Here is a 25,271-nt window from a genome sequence, read left to right on the forward strand (position 1 = left end):
CAGATCTCCCCCTAAACAGTGCCATCCACAGATCTCCCCCCTAAACAGTGCCATCCACAGATCTCCCCCCTAAACAGTGCCAGCCACAGATCTCCCCCCTAAACAGTGCCATCCACAGATCTCCCCCTAAACAGTGCCATCCACAGATCTCCCCCCTAAACAGTGCCATCCACAGATCTCCCCCCTAAACAGTGCCATCCACAGATCTCCCCCCTAAACAGTGCCATCCACAGATCTCCCCCCTAAACAGTGAAATCCACAGATCTCCACCCTAAACAGTGCCATCCACAGATCTCCACCCTAAACAGTGCCATCCACAGATCTCCCCCCTAAACAGTGCCATCCACAGATCCGCCTCCCCTAAACAGTGCCATCCACAGATCCTCCTCCCCTAAACAGTGCCATGATGGCACTGTTTAGGGGAGGGGGGGGGGGTCTGTGGATGGCACTGTTTAGAGGGGAGATCTGTGGATGGCACTGTTTAGGGGGAGATCTGTGGATGGCACTGTTTAGGGGAGGGGGGATCTGTGGATGGCACTGTAGGGGGATCTGTGGATGGCACTGTTTAGGGGGGAGATCTGTGTGGATGGCACTGTTTAGGGGAGGGGGGATCTGTGGATGGCACTGTAGGGGGATCTGTGGATGGCACTGCCATCCACAGATCCCCCCTAAACAGTGCCATCCACAGATCCCCCCTCCCCTAAACAGTGTCATGATCATCATGATGGCACTGTTTAGGGGAGGGGGGATCTGTGGATGGCACTGTAGGGGGATCTGTGGATGGCGCTGTTTAGGGGGGAGATCTGTGTGGATGGCACTGTTTAGGGGAGGGGGGATCTGTGGATGGCACTGTAGGGGGATCTGTGGATGGCACTGCCATCCACAGATCCCCCCTAAACAGTGCCATCCACAGATCCCCCCCTAAACAGTGCCATCCACAGATCCCCCCCCTAAACAGTGCCATCCACAGATCCCCCCTCCCCTAAACAGTGCCATGATCATCATGATGGCACTGTTTAAAGGAGGGGGGATCTGTGGATGGCACTGTAGGGGGATCTGTGGATGGCGCTGTTTAGGGGGGAGATCTGTGTGGATGGCACTGTTTAGGGGAGGGGGGATCTGTGGATGGCACTGTAGGGGGATCTGTGGATGGCACTGCCATCCACAGATCCCCCCTAAACAGTGCCATCCACAGATCCCCCCCTAAACAGTGCCATCCACAGATCCCCCCCTAAACAGTGCCATCCACAGATCCCCCCCTAAACAGTGCCATCCACAGATCCCCCCTCCCCTAAACAGTGCCATGATCATCATGATGGCACTGTTTAGGGGAGGGGGGATCTGTGGATGGCACTGTAGGGGGATCTGTGGATGGCGCTGTTTAGGGGGGAGATCTGTGTGGATGGCACTGTTTAGGGGAGGGGGATCTGTGGATGGCACTGTAGGGGGATCTGTGGATGGCACTGCCATCCACAGATCCCCCCTAAACAGTGCCATCCACAGATCCCCCCCCTAAACAGTGCCATCCACAGATCCCCCCCTAAACAGTGCCATCCACAGATCCCCCCTCCCCTAAACAGTGCCATGATCATCATGATGGCACTGTTTAGGGGAGGGGGGATCTGTGGATGGCACTGTAGGGGGATCTGTGGATGGCGCTGTTTAGGGGGGAGATCTGTGTGGATGGCACTGTTTAGGGGAGGGGGGAATCTGTGGATGGCACTGTAGGGGGGTCTGTGGATGGCACTGCCATACACAGATCCCCCCCCCTAAACAGTGCCATCCACAGATCCCCCCTAAACAGTGCCATCCACAGATCCCCCCTCCCCTAAACAGTGCCATGATCATCATGATGGCACTGTTTAGGGGAGGGGGGATCTGTGGATGGCACTGTAGGGGGATCTGTGGATGGCGCTGTTTAGGGGGGAGATCTGTGTGGATGGCACTGTTTAGGGGAGGGGGGATCTGTGGATGGCACTGTAGGGGGATCTGTGGATGGCACTGCCATCCACAGATCCCCCCTAAACAGTGCCATCCACAGATCCCCCCCTAAACAGTGCCATCCACAGATCCCCCCCTAAACAGTGCCATCCACAGATCCCCCCTCCCCTAAACAGTGCCATGATCATCATGATGGCACTGTTTAGGGGAGGGGGGATCTGTGGATGGCACTGTAGGGGGATCTGTGGATGGCGCTGTTTAGGGGGGAGATCTGTGTGGATGGCACTGTAGGGGGATCTGTGGATGGCACTGCCATCCACAGATCCCCCTACAGTGCCATCCACAGATCCCCCTCCCTGACGCTCACAGCACAGCAGTATATTAATAAACGAATCAGTAACTACTTTAATCATTGCTCAAGTCATTACTGAGCTCTTTACTAGGATTGTTGGGATATCTCTGAGTCTCTGACTCTTACTTTGTCTTAGCTCCGGTAACAACAGCAGGCAGTGCAGGCGGCGCTCACTCACTGACGTCACGCGCCTGCGCCGCCTAGTGGGAGGAGCAGGCGCGTGACAGTGAGTGAGCGCCGCCCCCCGCACTGCCTGCTATTACCGGAGTCCGGAGCTAAGACAAAGTAAGAGATATCCGAAATAATCCAAGTAAACAGCTCACTCAGCAATGCCAATGAGCAATGATTAAAGTTAAAGTAGTCGGGGCCCTGTATATTCCAACCCCCAGGCAAGCGTCCCTGTCACCATGGGAACGCTTGGGGGTTAGAATATACCATCGGATTTGAGTTTTTTACGATCTCACTGAGCTCGAAAAACTCAGATCCGATGGTATATTCTAACCAGGCACCATGGGAACGCCTGGGGGTTAGAATATTTTATACCATTGGATCTTCTGAGTTACTCTGCTTGGCCAGCTTGGGGCCCCAACCAGCTCGGGGCCCCAAGCAATTGTTTGTTTTGCCTGTCTGTTAGCGACGGGCCTGACAGCCACAGTCTTATGTAAATACAGCGGCATACAAAAAGTCTTTTCAGTCCAGTGAATGCCTAATGTTTGGGACCTCGGAGGAATTCAACACCTGTTGACGACCACGTGTTATCGAATTTCAACTATTATCTGGGGGTTTTCAAGAGAGGGGATTTTATTAGCCATGTTTTTAATCAAATGTTATATTTTTGGTTCTTTTTAACATATGTATTTGACATGTATTTGTACTGGCCTGCAGTAAAATTTATATCTAATGACTGTCTAATGTACCTCCAGCCACATAATTACATGTTCATTTCTGTCCGAGGATTGCCTAATATTTGGGGCCTGTACTACACCGGCCTGCAGTAAAATTGATATTTAATGGCCGTCTAATATACCTCCTGCCACATAATCACTTGATCATTTATGTACGGTGAATAGTTTTTGGGGCCTGTAATCTAACTGGCAAACAGTAAAATTGTTATACCGTGACCGCCTAATTTACCTCCAGCCACATTATCAATTGTGCTTTTCTGCACGGTGATTGAATAATGTTTGGGGCCTGTAGTCCACTGGCCTGCAGTAAAATTGATATCCATTGACCATCTAATATACCTCCGGCCACATAATCACTTGATCATTTATGTACGTTGAATGCGTAATTTTTTAGGCCTGTAATCTAACTGGCCAACAGTAAAATTGTTATACGGTGACCACCTAATTTACCTCCAGCTACATTTTCAATTGTGCTTTTCCGTACGGTGATTGAATCATTTTTGGGTCCTGTAGTTCACTCCTTATTGCCGGCTGGCGCATGTGCAGTACATCCTGTGAGGCCGATTCCAGGCACTGACATGCATATCCACGGAATGCATTCGCTGAGCCATAAGCTCGCGCATGCGCCGTGGATACACATGTCAGCGCCTGGAATCAGCCTCACAGGACGCACTGCACATGCGCCAGCCGGCAATGAGGAGTGAATAAATTAGCAGTGGGGCGGTGCTGGGCTCCAGGAGAAGGGGTGCGTCTGGGCTCCAGCGGCCAGAGGGACAGCCCCTTGGGCTCCTTACTCAGGTAATTACCATATTAATAAAAGCGATTTTCTAGACATAGGACAGCACTTGGGGTAGTAATACTAGTATATTTTAATACAAAACAAGCAGACTGATGTGATGGTGTTAAAAGCTCTGTCACTAAACTCCAGGTGACAAAATCCCTTTAACTCCTTAGGGACCGAGCTCATTTTCACCTTAAGGACCAGGCCATTTTTTCCAAATCTGACCAGTGTCACTTTATGTGGTGATAACTTTAAAACGCTTTGACTTATCCAGGTCATTCTGAGATTGTTTTTTTTTTTCACATATTGTACTTCATGACACTGGTAAAATGGAGTAAAAAAAAATCTTTTTTATTTATAAAAAAAATACCAAATTTGCCAAAAATTTAGAAAAATTAGCAAATTTCCAATTTCTCTACTTCTATAATACATAGTAATACCTACAAAAATAGTTATTACTTTACATTCTCCTATATGTCTACTTCATGTTTAGATCATTTTGGGAATGCCATTTTATTTTTTGGGGGATGTTACAAGGCTTAGAAGTTTAGAAGCAACTTTTCAAGGACCAGTTCAGGTCTGAAGTCACTTTGTGAGGCTTACATAATAGAAACCACCCAAAAATTACCCCATTCTAGAAACTACACCCCTCAAGGTATTCAAAACTGATTTAACAAACGTCAGTAACCCTTTAGGTGTTCCACAAGAATTAATGGAAAATAGAGATACAATTTCAAAATTTTACTTTTTTGGCAGATTTTCAATTTTAATAATTTTTTTCCAGTTACAAAGCAAGGGTTAACAGCCAAACAAAACTGTTTATGGCTCTGATTCTGTAGTTTACAGTTTACAGAAACACCCCATATATGGTCGTAAACCTCTGTACGGGCACACGGCAGGGTGCAGAAGGAAACGAATGCCATACGGTTTTTTGAAGGCAGATTTTACTGGACTGTTTTTTTTACACCATGTCCCATTTGAAGCCCCCCTGATGCACCCCTAGCATAGAAACTCAAAAAAGTAATCCCATTTTAGAAACTACGGGATAGGGTGGCAGTTTTGTTGGTACTATTTTAGGGTACATATGATTTTTGGTTGCTCTATATTACACTTTTTGTGAGGCAAGGTAACAAGAAATAGCTGTTTTAGCACAGTTTTTCTTTTTAGTTATTTACAACATTCATCTGACAGGTTAGATCATGTGGTATTTTTATAGACCAGGTTGTCACGGACGCGGCGATACCTAATATGTATCCTTTTTTTAATGTACGTTTTACACAATTATTTCATTTATTTTTTTTTTTATCATGTTTTAGTGTTTCCATAGTCTGAGAGCCATAATTTTTTCAGTTTTTGGGCAATTATCTTGGTTAGGGTATGATTTTTGCGGGATGAGATGACGATTTGATTGGCACTATTTTGGGGTGCATAAGACTTTTTTATCGCTTGCTATTACTCTTTTTGTGATTTAAGGTGACCAAAAATTGCTTTTTTTACACCGCTTTTATTTTTATATTTTTTACGGTATTCACCTAAAGGGTTAGGTCATGTGATATTTTTATAGAGCAAGTTATTATGGACACGGCGATACCTAATATGTATACTTTTTTTATTTATGTAAGTTTTACACAATGATTTTATTTTTGAAACAAAAGAAAATCATGTTTTAGTGTCTCCATATTCTGAGAGCCATAGTTTTTTTTTCAGTTTTTGGGCGATTATTTTAGACGGGGTAACATTTTTTGTGGGATGAGCTGATGGTTTGATTGGCTTTATTTTGGGGTGCATACGACTTTTTAATCGTTTGTTATTACACTTTTTGTGATTTAAGGTGACAAAAAATGGTTTATTTAGCACAGTTTTTATTTTTTATTTTCTATGGTGTTCACCTGAGGGGTTAGGTCATGTAATATTTTTATAGAGCCGGTCGATATGAACGCGGCAATACCTAATATGTATACTTTTTTTATTTATGTAAGCTTTACACAATAACAGCTTTTTTAAAACAAAAAAAATCATGTTTTAGTGTCTCCATATTCAGAGCCATAGTTTTTTTTATTTTTTGGGCGATTGTCTCAGGTAGGGGCTCATTTTTTGCAGGATGAAGTGACGGTTAGATTGGTACTATTTTGCTGGGCAAACGCCTTTTTGATCGCTTGCTGTTGTACTTTTTGTGATGTAAGGTGACCAAAAAATTGTTTATTTAACACAGTTTTTTTTACAGTGTTCATCTGAGGGGGTTAGGTCATGTGATATGTTTATAGAGCCGGTCGATACGGACGCGGCGATACCTAATATGTCTTTTTTTCCCCTTCTATTTTTTAACTTTATTTGTGGAAAATTACGTTTTTGTTTATTTTTACTTGAAACTTTGAATTGTTTGGGGGGGGGGAACGTTATTTTTTAAACTTTTTTTCACTTTGGGACTTCAACTTTTGGGGGTTTAATCCTTTACAATGCATTCCAATACTTCTGTATTGGAATGCATTGGCTGTATGAGTAATACAGTGAGTATTACTCATACAGCTTCCGGCCTGTGAGATCCAGAGGGCTGGATCTCACAGGCTCGTCACCGGAAGGCAGCGCAGATGCCTCAGGAAGACATCGCGCTGCCTTCCATGCCATCGGGTCCCCCCTACAGCCCCACGGGGACCCGATGGCACTGACGCCCACCGCATGTAAAAGCTGCAAACCGCAGGTCTGAATTGACCGGTGGTTTGTGGCGAAGTGTGGTACTCCCTTAAGCAACCGTCAATGCTGAGGCCCGGATGATCGGAGCACGTGTCACACTGAGTAGTGGTGTCCTTCTGTATCCCCCTCCTTCGACACACTCTGCACTTTTTTGCAGTCCGTCCCTTCTTTCCAGTATGGAGGAAAGTGTTGGCCAGGGACGATCCGGGCCTCTACAATTCCCGAGGTACTCCGGCCTGCTCTTTCCCGGTCAGAAAAGATCAGGTCATTAAGGACTGCCTCATAGAACTGAAGGAATGTCCCTGTGTTGCCAGCGCTCCAGGACAGCACAAAAGAGTTGTACAAGGCAACCTGTACCAAGTAGACCGCAACTTTTTTGTACCATGCCCGGATTTTGCCTATGGCTTTATATGGCTTGAGGACTTGATCAGAGAGATCAACTCCTCCCATATACCGATTGTAGTCAACCATACAATCGGGCTTGAGGACCGTTGCTGCAGTACCTCGCACAGGGACAGGGGTGATGCTGTTACCATGAATTGTGGATAGCATAAGGACATCCCTCTTGTCCTTATACCTGACCAGCAACAGGTTTCCAGTGATAAGGGCACGGGTCTCACCCCTGGGGATAGGTACCTGGAGGGGGTGGGCAGGGAGGCCGCGTTGACTTTTCCGCACGGTCCGACAAGCGGACGTGGATCTGGCGGCGAGGAACTGGAACAAGGGGATACTAGTATAAAAGTTATCCATGTACAGGTGATAACCTTTATGTAGCAGTTGGTGCATAAGGTCCCACACAAGTTTCCCGCTAACACCCAGAGTGGGGGGACATTCTGGGGGTTGAATATGGGAATCTCGCCCCTCGTACAGATGAAACTTGTAATTGTACCCTGAGGTTTGTACAGCTTCACGTCATACTTCGCCCGATTTGAGAGAACATACTGGCAGAAAATGAGTCTCCCTTTGAACACAATCATTCATAATCATCGCTAGATGATGGGGCGGACGCGGATGACAACAGGAAAGTGTGGTCATCCTCGTCCTCACTGGGGCTCTAGGAGTCGGAGGCAAGTTGGGCGTATGACTCCTCGGCCAAGAACATCCGGCGGGCCATAGGGGAGTGTGTGTCTGCGTGTGTGTGTACGTGTAAATTTTTATTGTGTGTGCATGTGTTTGCGGGCACGGGTGTTCACGAACTCACCCTAAACTTAACAGACAAAGAAAAAAAAAGACAAACTAAAAAAAAGGAGAAATATTTGTAAAAAAAAAATAAAAAATTGCTAATCAACCGTCCAAAGTTGATCAGCGGTGGGTTGTGCGATGTGCGCTAACAGTGGACGAACGCTAAGAGTGCCAGCCAGTCAGCATACGCACAAAAAATAAATAAAAAAACTGCCTGCGCCCAAAAAAAGTTGTGGGGGGAAAGCTGCAGCACCCCTGGGGGTCTAGGGTCAAACAGCTGTGCTGTGGAACCCACACACCCGATTTAACCACTTCAGCCCCGCTAGCTAAAACCCCCTTCATGACCAGGCCACTTTTTACACTTCTGCACTACACTACTTTCACCGTTTATCGCTCGGTCATGCAACTTACCACCCAAATGAATTTTACCTCCTTTTCTTCTCACTAATAGAGCTTTCATTTGGTGGTATTTTATTGCTGCTGACATTTTTACTTTTTTTGTTATTAATCAAAATGTAACGATTTTTTTTGCAAAAAAATGACATTTTTCACTTTCAGCTGTAAAATTTTGCAAAAAAAACGACATCCATATATACATTTTTCGCTAAATTTATAGTTCTACATGTCTTTGATAAAAAAAATGTTTGGGCAAAAAAAATAAATGGTTTGGGTAAAAGTTATAGCGTCTACAAACTATGGTACAAAAATGTGAATTTCCTCTTTTTGAAGCAGCTCTGACTTTCTGAGCACCTGTCATGTTTGCTGAGGTTCTACAATGCCCAAACAGTAGAAAAAAACCACAAATGACCCCATTTCGGAAAGTAGACACCCTAAGGTATTCGCTGATGGGCATAGTGAGTTCATAGAACTTTTTATTTTTTGTCACAAGTTAGCGGAAAATGATGATTATTTTTTATTTTTATTTTTTTCTTACAAAGTCTCATATTCCACTAACTTGCGACAAAAAATAAAAAATTCTAGGAACTCGCCATGCCCCTCACGGAATACCTTGGGGTGTCTTCTTTCCAAAATGGGGTCACTTGTGGCGTAGTTATACTGCCCTGGCAATTTAGGGGCCCATATGTGTGAGAAGTACTTTGCAATCAAAATCTGTAAAAAATGACCGGTGAAATCCGAAAGGTGCACTTTGGAATATGTGCCCCTTTGCCCACCTAGGCTGCAAAAAAGTGTCACACATCTGGTATCGCCGTACTCAGGAGAAGTTGGGGAATGTGTTTTATGGTGTCATTTTACATATACCCATGCTGGGTGAGAGAAATATCTTGGCAAAAGACAACTTTTCCCATTTTTTTTATACAAAGTTGGCATTTGACCAAGATATTTATCTCACCCAGCATGGGTATATGTAAAATGACACCCCAAAACACATTCCCCAGCTTCTCCTGAGTACGGCGATACCAGATGTGTGACACTTTTGCGCATCTAGGCTGCAAAAGTGCCCAAATTCCTTTTAGGAGGGCATTTTTAGACATTTGGATCCCAGACTTCTCACGCTTTAGGGCCCCTAAAAAGCCAGGGCAGTATAAATACCCCACATGTGACCCCACTTTGGAAAGAAGACACCCCAAGGTATCCAATGAGGGGCCTGGCAAGTTCATATAAAAAAAAATTTTTCGCATAAGTTAGCGGAAATTGATTTTTTATTTTTTTTTCTCACTTTCCGCTAACTTAGGACAAAAATTTTAATCTTTCATGGACTCAATATGCCCCTCAGCAAATACCTTGGGGTGTCTTCTTTCCAAAATGGTGTTATTTGTGGGGTGTTTGTACTGCCCTGGCATTTGAGGGTCTCCGCAATCATTACATGTATGGCCAGCATTAGGAGTTTCTGCTATTCTCCTTAGGCCCCATGCACACGGCCGTTGTTCACAGCCGTGTGCGGGCCGTGGAACCGCGGCCTGGATCCCTCCTGAGAGCAGGAGCGCACGGCGTCACTGGTTGCTATGACGCCGTGCGCCCCCTGCTGCCGGCACAGTACAGTAATACACTGGTATAGATCGTACCAGTGTATTACTGTACTGTGCCGGCAGCAGGGAGCGCACGGCGTCATAGCAACCAGTGACGCCGTGCGCTCCTGCTCTCAGGAGGGATCCAGGCCGCGGTTCCACGGCCCGCACACGGCTGTGAACAACGGCCGTGTGCATGGGGCCTTATATTGAGCATACAGGTAATGAGATTTTTTTTTCCGATCAGCCTCTGGGCTGAAAGAAAAAAATGAACGCACAGATTTCTTCATTCGCATCGATCAATGTGGATGAAAAAATCTCTGCCCCAAAAAAAAAAAAGGAGGGGAAAGGCGTCTGCCAGGACATAGGAGCTCCGCCCAACATCCATACCCACTTAGCTCGTATGCCCTGGCAAACCCGATTTCTCCATTCACATCAATCGATGTGGATGAATAAATCATTGCCGAGATTTTTCTTTTTTTTACATACAAAGTGTTTGCCAAAGCATAGGAACGCCGCCTCCTCCTCAGCTCGTATGCCTCGGCAAACGTATCTGTTACTGCAGAGTAGAAATCTCGTCTTGCAGCGCCGCATACACCGACTTGCGTGTAATCTGACAGCAGCGCAATGCTTCTGTCAGAATGCACAACAGTGCTGCAGCTAGTCGATCGGTTGGTCCACCTGGAAGGTAAAAAAAGAAAAAAAGAAAAAACCAGGCCGCAACGCAATAATTTTATTAACTTTGGAACAGAAAATATAAACTTTAACTTTTTGAACTAAACATTAACCTGTTTGCTTACTGGTGTTTTTTTTTTTTTTTTTTTTACCTTTATAGAACAAACCTCTCCTTCACCATGGGTCAATGTGCAAAGCGCAAATCGCCCAAAGATGTGGCGAAGTGCGTTATGCACTTTGTCCCAGGTGAAAGGAGACGTTTGCAGCAGCTGTATGTGAATGGGCCCTAATAGCCCTGTGTGCCTGTCCTGGTGAGATGATCCCTATGCTAGGTGTACCTGTGTGTGGTAGTTCCGGAAACACTCCCCTAAGCATAGGGCAGGGTGGTCAGGACAGAAATAGCGGGTGTCACGCCTTATTCCACTCCTGCTACAGACACGACATCTTTTTCGGGGTGACGGTTGGGTTGAGGTACCAGCAACGACATTGGGGAAATGTCGCTCGTGTAGACGGCTAACTACACTGGTGGATGGGGCCACGGAACCTCCTGGGTACAGGAGGTTCTCGATGATCTCTTCCTGAAATTTGAGGAAGGGTCCAGTTCTCCCAGCCTTACTGTAGAGAACAAAACTATTATACAGAGCCAATTGAATTAAATATACAGACACCTTCTTATACCAGCGTCTGGTTCTGCGGGAAACTAAATACGGAGACAACATCTGGTCATTGAAGTCCACCCCTCCCATGTGAAGGTTATAGTCGTGGACTGAGAGGGGCTTTTCAATGACACGGGTTGCTCGCTCAATTTGTATTTTCGTGTCTGCGTGAATGGAGGAGAGCATGTAAACGTCACGCTTGTCTCTCCATTTCACCGCGAGCAGTTCTTCGTTACACAGTGCGGCCCTCTGCCCCCTTGCAAGACGGGTGCTAATGAGCCGTTGGGGGAAGTTCGCGCGGTACCACAGGCGCCAATCCGTTCTAGAAACAAATGCCTAAAGAGGGCCACACTTGTGTAGAAATTGTCCACATAAAGATGGTACCCCTTGCCGAATAAGGGTGACACCAAGTCCCAGACTATCTTCCCACTGCTCCCCAGGTAGTCAGGGCAACCGACCGGCTCCAGGGTCTGATCTTTTCCCTCATAGACACGAAATTTGTGGGTATAGCCTGTGGCCCTTTCACAGAGCTTATACAATTTGACCCCATACCGGGCGCGCTTGCTTGGGATGTATTGTTTGAAGCCAAGGCGCCCGGTAAAATGTATCAGGGACTCGTCTACGCAGATGTTTTGCTCTGGGGTATACATATCTGCAAATTTCAGGTTGAAATGGTCTATGAGGGGCCGAATTTTGTGGAGCCGGTCAAAAGCAGGGTGGCCTCTGGGACGGGAGGTGCTGTTATCACTAAAGTGCAGGAAACGCAGGATGGTCTCAAATCGTGTCCTGGACATAGCAGCAGAGAGCATGGGCATGTGATGAATTGGGTTCGTGGACCAATATGACCGCAATTCATGCTTTTTAGTTAGACCCATGTTAAGGAGAAGGCCCAAAAAAGTTTTAATTTCGGAAACTTGGACGGGTTTCCACCGGAAAGGCTGGGCATAAAAGCTTCCCGGGTTAGCGGTTATAAATTGTGTGGCATATCGGTTTGTCTCTGCCACAACTAAGTCTAAGAGCTCCGCAGTCAAGAACAGCTCAAAAAATCCCAGGGCCGAACCGATCTGAGCTGTCTCAACCCGAACTCCAGACTGTGCGGTGAAAGGGGGAACTACAGGTGCGGCCGAAGTTGGGGACTGCCAATCAGGGTTTGCCAGCACCTCAGGGATTCTAGGGGCTCTACGGGCACGTCTTTGCGGTGGCTGCGACGGGGTCACTACTGCACGTGCCACCGTACCAGCTTCAACTGCCCTTCTGGTGCTCGCTACTTCACCATGTTCTACGGCAGTGCTGGTACTAGGTCCAGGAAGGGCTGGGCTGCTGGTGTATGCCTCACCACGTAATCCGACAGCACCAGCCCCACTCTGCTGCTCTTGAAGCGGATCCTGCGCAACCTGCGGTCTAGCGACACGGGGCCGGGTACGCCTGGTGCTATCAGGGACCTCAGCCTCCTCGTCCGAACTTTGGGTCAGAGAGCCACTGCTTTCTACAGGTTTGTATTCTGACCCGCTAGATTCATCAGATGAGGGTTCCCACTCCTCATCCGACTGGGTCAGAAGCCTGTAGGCCTCTTCAGAAGAATACCCCCTGTTAGACATGTGGGCAACTAAATTTAGGGGTATTCCCTGAGACTACCCAAGAAAAAAAAAGCAAGCCTGTCTTACAAATGGGAGGCTAGCGAAGTACCCGAGGCCGCTGCGGTTGATAAAAAATATCAGTTTGCACTGATCACTTTTTTCCTTTCACTAGTGATTGACAGGGGCGATCAAAGGGTTAATAGGGGTTCAGGGGGGTGATCTGGGGCTAGTGTGTGGTGTTTGGTGTACTCACTGTGTAGCCTGCTCCTCTGCTGGATCCAACCGCCGAAAAGAACCAGCAGAGGAGCAGGCCAGCCATATAACAGATCATATTTACAAATATGATCTGATATATGGCCTCTGATTGGTTTTGTTAAAAATCAGCAACCTGCCAGCCGCGATCATTGGCCGGCAGGTTGCTGACGAAATACTTCTCGACTAAATGCCGGCCCGCGATGCGCATGCGCGGGCCGGCTGTGACGAAATCTCGCGTCTCGCGAGATGACGCGCCGATGCGTCCAGGAGGAATAAATCAACCATCTCCCGGACGCATCGGTGCGTTAGGCGGTCGGGAGGTGGTTAAGGTAATGCAATCACAAACAGTTTTTTTTTTTTTACTTCCACTAACTTTCCCTTTATATCCCTGCCTAACCCAACCTTTCCCTAAGTATCTGATTGCACAGATGGGGGTGCTGGCTGGAGATCTATGCTCCCGGACTGAAAAGGAGGAGGAGGGGAGAGCTGCTCTAGTTTGAACCTCCTGCAGCCGGACAATCAGAGCTGATCCTTAGAGGTGATGTCACATCACCTCTCAGGATCGCAGCATGGTGATTGGTGGTGTATTATCACACCACCGATCAACATCCTGTTCCGGGTTATCGGGTCTTCAGAGACCCGAATAACCCAGAAATGCATCAAACCGTAGGTCTGAATTGACCTGTGGTTTGCTGCGATCGCCTACACGGGGGGGTCACAGGACCCCCTGGCGCATTGACCCCTGGTGCCTGCTCAATGATTTGAGAAGGCACTGGGTTCCAACCACCGCCCGCCGGTGATCGGAAATACACAGGGCGTACAGGTACGCCCTGTGTTCTTCAGTACCAGGACATCAGGGCATACCTGTACGCCCTGTGTCCGTAACAGGTTAAATCCACTTCATTGGTATTCAAGCACCGTTTACCATATGTTCAGCAAATAATAATATTTTTTGTTAAATATTTTAAGGACAATTAATTTATAAAGAAGAAAAGAAGAGTCCAGGATAATTGTAAAAATTTGATTTTGTGGGTTCGAAAAGAAATATCTCACCCTCAAGAGGGGGAAATGTTAAATAATATGTGATATAAAATTAATTGGTATTTAATATAAAGGATTTATTACACTACACACTGACATCATCTATAGTGATGGGAGGTCTGTATGGGAAGTCTCCATATATGACCATGTAGAGGCACATACATTAGTAAGACACACCTGTATCTATGGTATAAATGACTGACAGAGACAGACCGGGGGGTTGTCTTCTCACTCTCACTCTCCGGGGGTTGCTGCTGAAGAAGATGGGAGACTCACACGGAGCCTGAGAAGGAGGTTCCTACCCTTCAGAAAGGATACTTTAAAGGGACTCTGTCATCAGATTTGTGCCCTATAAGCTAAACATATGGCCATGTCGGTGCTAATAACACGAATCCTAAACTGCCCTTATTAAACCTGCTTGTGGCTCTATTAGCCCAAAAAACAGGTTTTTATAAGCTGTCACTCACCTACCTAAGGTGCCCAAGGGGTTTTGCGTTAATCCAGGGTGCCCGCCTGCACCCCTCGCCATCTGGTGCCCAGCGCCGCCTGCCTCACCTCAGCGCCGCCTCCTCAATCCACCCGTCCCTCTGCCAGATCCGGCGCATGCGCACTTCGCTCAACGAAGCCGCTGCCAGGAGTCCGCGGCGAGTGACAGCTTATTAAAACCTGTTTTTTGCGCTAATAGAGCCACAAGCAGGTTTAATAAGGGCAGTTTAGGATTCATGTTATTAGCACCGACATGGCCATATGTTTAGCTTATAAGGCACAACTGATGACAGAGTCCCTTTAAAGTATCCTTTCTGAAGGGTAGGAACCTCCTTCTCAGGCTCCCACATACCTCCACCTGCACCGCTGGACACTACATCTATGGGGGAGGGAGGAGACTAGTGGGCGTAAAGGACCTTTCATGATATCATGACCATGTGACCATGTGTGGGAGGAGTCAGGCCCAAAGCTATACTATTGGAGGAGGTAAAGGACCTTTCATGATGTCATGACCATGTGACCATGTGTGGGAGGGGCCAGGCCCAAAGCTGTGCTGCTGGAGGAGGTAAAGGACCTGTGATGATGTCATGACCATGAGATCATGTGAGGGAGGAGTCAGGGGATCACATGACCAGATTCTGGTTGTGATGGTGCTGGACGACCTGAAGTTTATAGGGGAGATTTATCAAAACTGGTGTAAAGGCAAACTGGCCTAGTTGCCCATAGCAACCAATCAGATTTCACCTTTCATTTTCCAGAGCTTTTAGAGAAAGGTGGAACTTAATTGGTTACTATTGACCTGTGTGTATGCAGCAAAGCTGTTTCTGTGTGATGTGTATGTAGCGGAGCTGTCTCTGTGTGACGTGTATGTAGCAGAGCTGTCTGTGTGATGTGTATGTAGCGGAGCTGTCTCTGTGTGATGTGTATGTAGAGGAGCTGTCTCTGTGTGATGTGTATGTAGCGGAGCTGTCTCTGTGTGACGTGTATGTAGCGGAGCTGTCTCTGTGTGATGTGTATGTAGCGGAGCTGTCTCTGTGTGACGTGTATGTAGCGGAGCTGTTTCTGTGTGATGTGTATGTAGCGGAGCTGTCTCTGTGTGACGTGTATGTAGCAGAGCTGTCTCTGTGTGACGTGTATGCAGCAGAGCTGTTTCTGTGTGATGTGTATGTAGCAGAGCTGTCTCTGTGTGATGTGTATGTAGCAGAGCTGTCTCTGTGTGATGTGTATGTAGCGGAGCTGTCTCTGTGTGATGTGTATGTAGCGGAGCTGTCTCTGTGTGATGTGTATGTAGCGGAGCTGTCTCTGTGTGACTTGTATGTAGCGGAGCTGTCTCTGTGTGATGTGTATGTAGCGGAGCTGTCTCTGTGTGAAGTGTATGTAGCGAAGCTGTCTCTGTGTGATGTGTATGTAGCGGAGCTGTCTGTGTGATGTGTATGTAGCAGAGCTGTCTCCGTGTGATGTGTACAGTTGTGTTCAAAATAATAGCAGTCAGACATCACTAACCTGATCAATCACTGTTTTTGGTAGAAATTATATTTCTAGATGGCAAATAATTTGCTAGCAGGTGTAGTAGAGTAATAGAAACACAACAGACCCAACAGTCATGACCTGCATGCTGCTGATTCTGTGTAATTGAATCACTAATTGAAAGGGGCATATGTTCAAAATATTAGCAGTGTAGTTTAATGAGTGAGGTCATTCATTCTTTAAAAAACAGGTGGCAATTATTGCCCTTATTTATGGAAGGAAGTCAGCAAATGTTGTACACGCTGGTAACTGTGCATTTCTCTCTGAAATTCTGAGGAAAATGGGTTGTTCCAGACATTGTTCAGAAGAACAAATTAAAAAGTTGATTGGAGAGGGGAAAAAATATAAAGAAGTGCAGACAATGATAGGCTGCTCAGCTAAAACTATCGCAAATGATTTAAAATGGCAACCAAAACCTGAAAGACGTAGAAGAAAGCGAAAAACTACCATTCGAATGGATAGAAGAAGCCGAGTTATCTGCAAGAAGCCCCCGTTGAAGTCCCACTGTTGAAAAAAAGACATGTGCTGAAGAGGTTACAATTTGCCAAAGAGCACATTGACGGCCTAAAGAGTAATGACGCAACATTTTGTGGACCGATGAAAGTAAAATTGTTCTTTTCAGGTCTAGTGGCGGGGCCAGTTTGTCAGACAAACCCCAAACACTGAATTCAAGCCACAGTACACTGTGAAGACAGTGAAGCATGGTGGCACTAGTGTTGAGCACGAATATTCAAAAAGCGATTTTATTTCTCGAATATCGCCACTTCGAGAATTCACGAATATTTAGAATATAGTGCTATATATTCGTTATATCGAATATTCGTCATTTTTTCCATCTGAACACGGGATTCCTCCCTGCTTCTTGCTTGTGGGCCAATGACTCATTGGCCCACTATATTCTATAGTGCTATATATTAGTTTTTGACCCACCCCTGTATTCATCTCTTAATATTCGCATATTACGCAATCATTACCTAGCCGATTTTTGAGTAAAAAAATAAATAAATGTAGAATATAATGAATATTCGAATTCGCAAATATTCGACGAATATTCTACAAAATATTTGAAAAATATCACGAATTCGATCATGACCCCTGCCGCTCATCACTAGGTGGCACAAGCATCATGATATGGGGATGTTTCTCATACTACGGTGTTGGGCCTATTTATCACATACCAGGGATCATGGATCAGTGTGAATACATCAGAATACTTGAAGAGGTCATGCTGCCTTATGCTGAAGAGGAAAGGCCCTTGAAATGGGTGTTCCATCAAGACAACGACCCCAAACACACCAGTAAACGTGCAACATCTTGGTTCCAGACCAACACGACAAGCATACTGTCGAGTCGTTCTCCCCTATATCCCCCCCATTCCCAACCAAATAAAGACACAACACCTCAGGTGGATTTTATTGGCCACAGCAGACATTTTATTAAATAACAAACATACAATAAATAACCAACCCCAAAGGCCTTCCCACCTGAAGGCCCTCCCAAGAAACACATAAAACTCGGGGAGGGTCCTTGGAGCCCCGCAAACCTCACGGGTAACTGCCCGCCCCTCAATTAAATTGAATTACCTCTAGCCGATAAAGGCCAGCTCAGAGGCAGAAAAACGGTAACCATAGGCAACAAACATGGGCAGATACCTGCCATATCACGCCCCAAATTCCAGTACCTGGGGAGTTCAGAGCCCACTTGGCTCCCTCCCCACCATGCCAGATCCACCATAACCACCAACTCCAAGGACCCACCACCGCCCATGACCCAAGGTGGTGACACCTCACCTCCTTGCATACCGCCATACCCAAAAAGTTAACTCAAACCTGTCCTGCAAAGCCGAACACCATAAATCAATCCCCACCCCGTTCAAGTGTAAGCCATCCCCCCTCCAAAACGCCCCCTCTCCCGCTTCCAACTCCCTATGACGCACCGCAAGACCGCCATTCCTCACCACAAAATGACCTACCGCCCTATTAACTTTAATCCTGGATTTGTTGACCCTCTTCACTGACCTGGCATCCCTCCACTGTCTCCGCGGCACCATGTCTGACCAGACTCTCACCAAACCTGGAAACTGAGCCCACAACCTCAAAAAATCAAATTTAATATCCTTTGTGATGGGGTCTATGCGGCATGCCGAAATTGCGTAGGCGTGCCGCGGCTCCTCCCGCTCCCCTCCCGCTCCCCTCCCCTTACCCGGCTCCTGGAACGCGGTGTCCTGTGTGATGTGAGCGCTGGTTCCCTGCCGATTTCTTTGTGCTGCTCTCCCTGCGGTCTTGTTACCGCGTGTGGCGTTTGGATGCCTCTCTCCTGCCTGGTGGGTATCTCTATTATACCTCCGGTCTGCCTGTGCTCCTGGCTGCCGTCCTCCTGCAAGTGTGGTTACTTGCCGCCTCAGCTCTGGTCCCGCGTCCCCCCCTTTCACCTTGATTGCAATCATCATGGACTGGGAAGAGGAAGTTTGTGGGGGTGCGCGGATGTTCCGTGGTGGTCTTCTTATACGAGGGAATGCGGCTAAAGGTTTCAACATGTGGGGTGGTCGGATGGAACAGACTGATAGATATCCGTGCCTGAATTTAGTGGTGTTATAGAGATCCGGACATCTACACCCTTTACTGCACCTGCACCTGTTTTTTTAATAGGGAGATGAATACACTGGCTCTGGTGCATTTTGTTTTTGGGGTATTGCCCCTTTTAAAGTTCTAATGAAGTTATGAACGAACTGTTTGGTCCAAGTGAATAATCCTTTGGTGTATGAGATCTCCCCTAAATGGGGTTGCAGTTTGGATATTATCACGATCGGCGTGACTATCACATACGTGACACAGAGGGAGGGAAAGAGGAAGGCCCTGCCCAAGTGAGAGGGAAGGTGGTGACCCCTGACTCACCTTGCGGCTGGCACCTGGCTGCCCTGACGTCCCTAGACGAGTTCCTCGATCACGTGCCTAAAACCCTGGCTTTCCCTAAGATGAGCCCTAGATAGTGAACAGGGCGGTGGGAACACTAGTCCGCACCACTAGCTCTAAAGGAAAACACCAAGGGGAGGACAGACAATACAGACTCAACATATAATCCCAGGTGGGCGACAACAGGAGACAACAAAAAGCCCAACAGGGATCCGGAGGGTAGCACTCTGGAACAACAACCAGGATTCACAGCTCCAGTGGGTCAGTATAGAAGTCCAGGCAGGAAGCTCTATAACTGGCAACTAGAGAAGTGTGAGAGGAGAATATAAGGAGGTTGGGAGTGGCAGACAAGAAACAGCTGAGGAGGAGAAGCTACGGATCCCTGAGTGAGACAAAAAGGATTGCAAGGCAAACACAGAAAACAATCACTAAGAAACAACGTGATCTTTAGACATAGAGTACCCCCCCCTTTCACGAGGGGCCTCCGGACACTCAGGACCAGGTCTCTCAGGATGAGAGGCATGGAAAGCCTGAATTAACCTGTTGGCGTTTACCTCTGACGCTGGAACCCACATTCTTTCCTCGGGACCGTAACCCCTCCAATGCACCAGATACTGAAGAGAGCGGCGGACCCGACGAGAATCAACAATTCTGGATATTTGAAACTCCAGATTACCATCCACAATAACAGGAGGAGGTGGCAGCGGTGATGGTTCTAGAGGTGGAACATACTTCTTGAGTAACGACTTATGGAAGACGTTATGGATCTTAAAAGTCTGAGGTAGCTCCAGGCGAAAAGCCACAGGGTTAATGACGGCTACTATTTTATAAGGACCAATGAACCTAGGGCCCAGTTTCCAAGAGGGAACCTTCAACTTAATATTCCTAGTAGACAACCACACATAGTCATTCACTCCTAGGTCCGGTCCTGGCCACCGTTTCTTATCAGCCATGCATTTATATTTACCACTCATATTTTTCAAGTTAGCTTGCACCTTCTGCCATACCAATGAAAGAGATGAAGAAAACCGTTCCTCTTCGGGAACCCCAGAAGACCCCCCCTCTTTGAAAGTACAAAATTGGGGATGAAAACCGTATGCACCAAGAAATGGTGACTTGCCAGTGGATTCCTGACAGCGATTATTTATGGCAAACTCGGCTAACGGTAAATATGATGACCACACCTCTTGGTTTTCAGACACAAAACACCTTAAATATGTTTCTAGGTTTTGGTTGGTACGCTCAGTCTGTCCATTCGACTGAGGATGGAAAGCTGAGGAAAAGGACAAGTGTACCCCCAAACGGGAACAAAAAGCTTTACAAAACTTAGAAATAAACTGGGTTCCCCGATCCGAAACCACATCGGAAGGGACCCCGTGAAGCTTCACGATTTCACTGATAAACACCTGAGCAAGAGTCTTAGCATTAGGAAGTGCGGGTAGCGCAATAAAGTGTACCATTTTGCTAAACCTGTCTACTACTACCAAGATAACTGTTTTACCCGCAGACAACGGTAAGTCAGTGATGAAATCCATTGACAGATGTGTCCATGGCCTATTGGGGATGAAAAGTGGCAATAAAGACCCTGCTGGACGTGTATGAGAGACTTTCGCGCGTGCACAAGTAGAACAAGTAGACACGAAATCCATTACATCCTGACGCAACCTTGGCCACCAAAAACGACGAGACAATAGCTCCAAGGTTGCTCTACTACCCGGGTGCCCAGCAAGTGCCGAATTATGATGTTCCTTTAATAATTCAAGACGCAGGTTTAACGGTACAAACAATTTCTCTGAGGGGCAAGAGGCCGGGGCGTCCCCCTGGGCCTCTAACACCTTTCCCTCTAGAACAGAGTGTACAGCAGAGACAACCACTCCTCTTTGTAAAATAGGTACCGGATCACTAACATTACCCCCTCCAGGGAAACTACGAGATAATGCGTCTGCCTTGGTATTTTTTGCCCCAGGACGATAGGTGATTACAAAGTTAAATCTGGTAAAGAATAGCGACCACCTAGCTTGTCTAGGGGTGAGACGCTTAGCCGATTCTAGGTACAGAAGGTTTTTGTGATCCGTAATCACCGTGACGGGGTGGATTGCTCCCTCTAAGAAGTGACGCCACTCTTCAAACGCCAGTTTAATCGCCAACAGTTCCCTATTTCCAATATCATAGTTCTTTTCTGCAGTAGATAACTTTTTGGAAAAGAAAGCGCAAGGACGCCATTTGCCAGGAGACGGACCCTGAGACAATACAGCCCCCACTCCCACCTCTGACGCATCTACTTCAACAATAAAAGGCTGGGAGACATCAGGTTGAATTAGAACAGGTGCCGAGGTAAATCTCTCTTTTAGAGAGGAAAATGCAATTTTAGCGGCGTCAGACCATTTAGAAAAATCAGTCCCCTTCCTAGTCATGTCAGTAAGGGGTTTAACGATCACTGCATATGGGGTTGAGCACTTCCTGCTTTTTAATACTACACCAATTTGTAGTTTGTATTCTGAATTTTTGGAGGTGTAGAAACTCCTAGTCTGAATGTGCCTTTATTTCCATCCACAGGCAGCATTCTGGTGCACATGTGAGGCCTGGGCTATATCAGCCAGTCTTGGGTGGGGCTCAGAGCTCTCTGCCTCCTCCCATTGTATGCATGGTCACATGCTGGAGGTTACTGGGAGATTGCTTTGAGTCGGACCTTACGCACCTGTAATTCGCCCACTGGCTCCTGGTATTGCCCATACGGCCCAGGTAGGTTTAGCGTTAGGTTCCCGAGCTACTTGAGAAACCTTGGCGTGGTGCTCGGGCTCAGACATGTCCTCCAAGCAGGATATGTTGGCTAATTCTCAATTTTACATCAGTATGAGGGTTAGTAAGACCGCATAGTGCACCTGTATCTATTTTTGTTATGTTATTTTGACTGTTTATCACATCCACACAATTGCTATCCTGTGTAGGATGTCCATTGTGGTACTTGTGGTCCGCTGCAGGCATCCTCCATTGTATGCATTTTTGCTGGGGATTGCCATTAGCAACGGGCCACAAGTGCAGGATCTGCCCCCCCAGTATAGATGCACCACTGCATATGGGGTTGAGCACTTCCTGCTTTTTAATACCACACCAATTTGTAGTTTGTATTCTGAATTTTTGGAGGTGTAGAAACTCCTAGTCTGAATGTGCCTTTATTTCCATCCACAGGCAGCATTCTGGTGCACATGTGAGGCCTGGGCTATATCAGCCAGTCTTGGGTGGGGCTCAGAGCTCTCTGCCTCCTCCCATTGTATGCATGGTCACATGCTGGAGGTTACTGGGAGATTGCTTTGAGTCGGACCTTACGCACCTGTAATTCGCCCACTGGCTCCTGGTATTGCCCATACGGCCCAGGTAGGTTTAGCGTTAGGTTCCCGAGCTACTTGAGAAACCTTGGCGTGGTGCTCGGGCTCAGACATGTCCTCCAAGCAGGATATGTTGGCTAATTCTCAATTTTACATCAGTATGAGGCTTAGTAAGACCGCATAGTGCACCTGTATCTATTTTTGTTATGTTAGTTTAACGATCACTGAATAATTTTTAATGAACTTTCTATAGAAATTTGCGAAACCCAAAAACCGTTGTAGAGATTTAAGGTTCTCAGGAAGATCCCAATCTAAAATTGCCTGGACCTTCCTAGGATCCATACGGAAACCTGAAGCAGATAATAGATATCCCAGGAACTGTATTTCCTGAACGGCGAAGACACATTTTTCAATTTTCGCATATAATTTATTCGTCTGTAGGACCTGCAGTACTTGCCTGACATGTACTTCATGTGTTTTCAGATCAGCCGAATAAATTAAGATATCATCTAGGTATATGACTACAAACCTGCCGATGAGATGACTAAAAATATCATTAACGAAATGTTGGAAGACAGCAGGGGCATTGGTCAGACCGAAAGGCATGACTAAATTTTCATAATGCCCCTCAGGGGTGTTAAAAGCTGTCTTCCACTCATCCCCTTCCTTGATACGAATCAGATTGTAGGCCCCCCTAAGATCAAGTTTGGAGAACCACCTAGCACCCGCAATCTGATTAAAAAGGTCAGGAATGAGAGGAAGAGGGTATGGGTCTCGGATGGTTATCCGGTTTAGCTCACGGAAATCTAGGCAAGGACGCAGGCCCCCATCTTTCTTTTTAACAAAGAAAAACCCTGCAGCCACGGGTGAAGAAGAGGGTCTGATGTGTCCCTTAGCCAGACTCTCGGAGATATAATCTTTCATGGCTTGTCTCTCGGGACCCGAAAGATTATACAACCTGGACTTGGGTAATTTTGCACCGGGAATCAGGTTAACCGGGCAATCATAAGGACGATGAGGTGGTAGCTTCTGACAACCCTTTTCAGAAAAAACGTCCTCAAAGTCCGAAATAAATGTAGGTAGGGAAGCTATGGAGGCGATTAAGCAATTGTTATTTAAGCAATTCTCTCTGCAATGCTCACTCCACTCCAATATCTCCCTGGCCTGCCAATCCACCACTGGATTGTGCGCTACCAACCAGGGAAGACCCAATACCACAGGAGAGGGAAGGCCCTCCAGAACGTAACATGAAAGACACTCATTATGGTGGTCCCCTACCCGAAGGTGTAAGTTATGGACAATGTGAGTGAGGTTTCTCTGAGACAGAGGAGCAGAATCAATAGCGAATATGGGAATAGGTCTCTGCAGTGTACAGAGAGACAAACCCATAGTGCGGGCAAAATGGGCATCTATCAAATTTACCCCTGCTCCACTGTCTAGAAAAAAAGAAATAGACTCCGTCTTAACACCAAAAACAATAACCGCTGGCAACACAAATTGAGATGTTCGTATGGAGGAAACGTATACCCCCCGGCTGACATCCTCCGCACAGCCTGGGGTTAGTAGTTTTCCGACGGTCTTTTGTTTTTGAGAAAGGAGGGACAGACATTAATGAAATGACCCCTCCCCCCACAGAAAAAACAAGCCCCCCACCTACGGCGAACCTCAGGAGGACGGACCTGACGAGAAGTTCCTCCTAGCTGCATAGGCTCATCTAAGTCAGTACAGACTAACTGCTGCTTGGGAGAGGTTACCAATTGCTCAGGAATTTTCGATCTCTCCCTAAGACGTCTATCTATTCTGATAGAGAGGGACATAACAGCATCAAGGGAAAGGGGGGTCTCATACAGCGCCAGCGCATCCTTAACCCTTTCAGATAACCCAGAGCAGAACTGACTCCTGAGAGCCGGGTCGTTCCACTGAGTATCCGTAGCCCACCTACGGAACTCTGAGCAATATTCCTCTGCTGGCCGATCTCCCTGTAGGAGTCTCCGTAACTTCGACTCAGCCAGGGCGACTCGGTCAGGGTCATCATATATGAGACCCAAAGCCCCAAAAAATCCCTCCACTGACCGGAGAGCCTGGGAACCAGGGGGTAACGAGAACGCCCAGGATTGCGGGTCCCCCTGAAGCAGGGAAATAACAATCCCGCTGTTCTTCATTACCTGAGGAGTAAGGGCGCAGCTTAAAATATAATTTGCAGGCCTCACGGAACGTCACAAATTTGTCCCTTCCCCCAGAAAATCTGTCAGGAAGAACAACCTTGGGTTCTGTAACAACCTGGTTACCCATAGCAACCGCTGGGCTAAAGGAAAACACCAAGGGGAGGACAGACAATACAGACTCAACATATAATCCCAGGTGGGCGACAACAGGAGACAACAAAAAGCCCAACAGGGATCCGGAGGGTAGCACTCTGGAACAACAACCAGGATTCACAGCTCCAGTGGGTCAGTATAGAAGTCCAGGCAGGAAGCTCTATAACTGGCAACTAGAGAAGTGTGAGAGGAGAATATAAGGAGGTTGGGAGTGGCAGACAAGAAACAGCTGAGGAGGAGAAGCTACGGATCCCTGAGTGAGACAAAAAGGATTGCAAGGCAAACACAGAAAACAATCACTAAGAAACAACGTGATCTTTAGACATAGAGCGCGCAGCCACCCGCTGCGACTTCCTGACCCTGGGTATAACGGAGTCAGACGTGGCTCTTGACACCCTTGTGACAGATATACACAAGTTAGAGGGACTGTCACTGGATCCATTGTTGTTTAACAGTGAGGTTGCCTCCCTTTGTGTTTATCTACATTCACATTAGGCGAATTAGCCGCCCCCTTCTCTGTGGCTCAGGGGTTCTAGATTGGGCTGTGGCCTTGCGGAGCAGTGGTGAATTGAAGAGTGAGTGCTCTGGTAGGATAACGCCAATGTACTAATACACTGGAAATCTACTAAAGACCTACACCTTGGAAATGTCTTTGGCTGTCTGCGGAACTTTCACTCAG

This window comes from Bufo gargarizans, chromosome 6, assembly GCF_014858855.1.
Source record: "Bufo gargarizans isolate SCDJY-AF-19 chromosome 6, ASM1485885v1, whole genome shotgun sequence".
In the NCBI taxonomy this organism is placed as follows: Eukaryota; Metazoa; Chordata; class Amphibia; order Anura; family Bufonidae; genus Bufo; species Bufo gargarizans.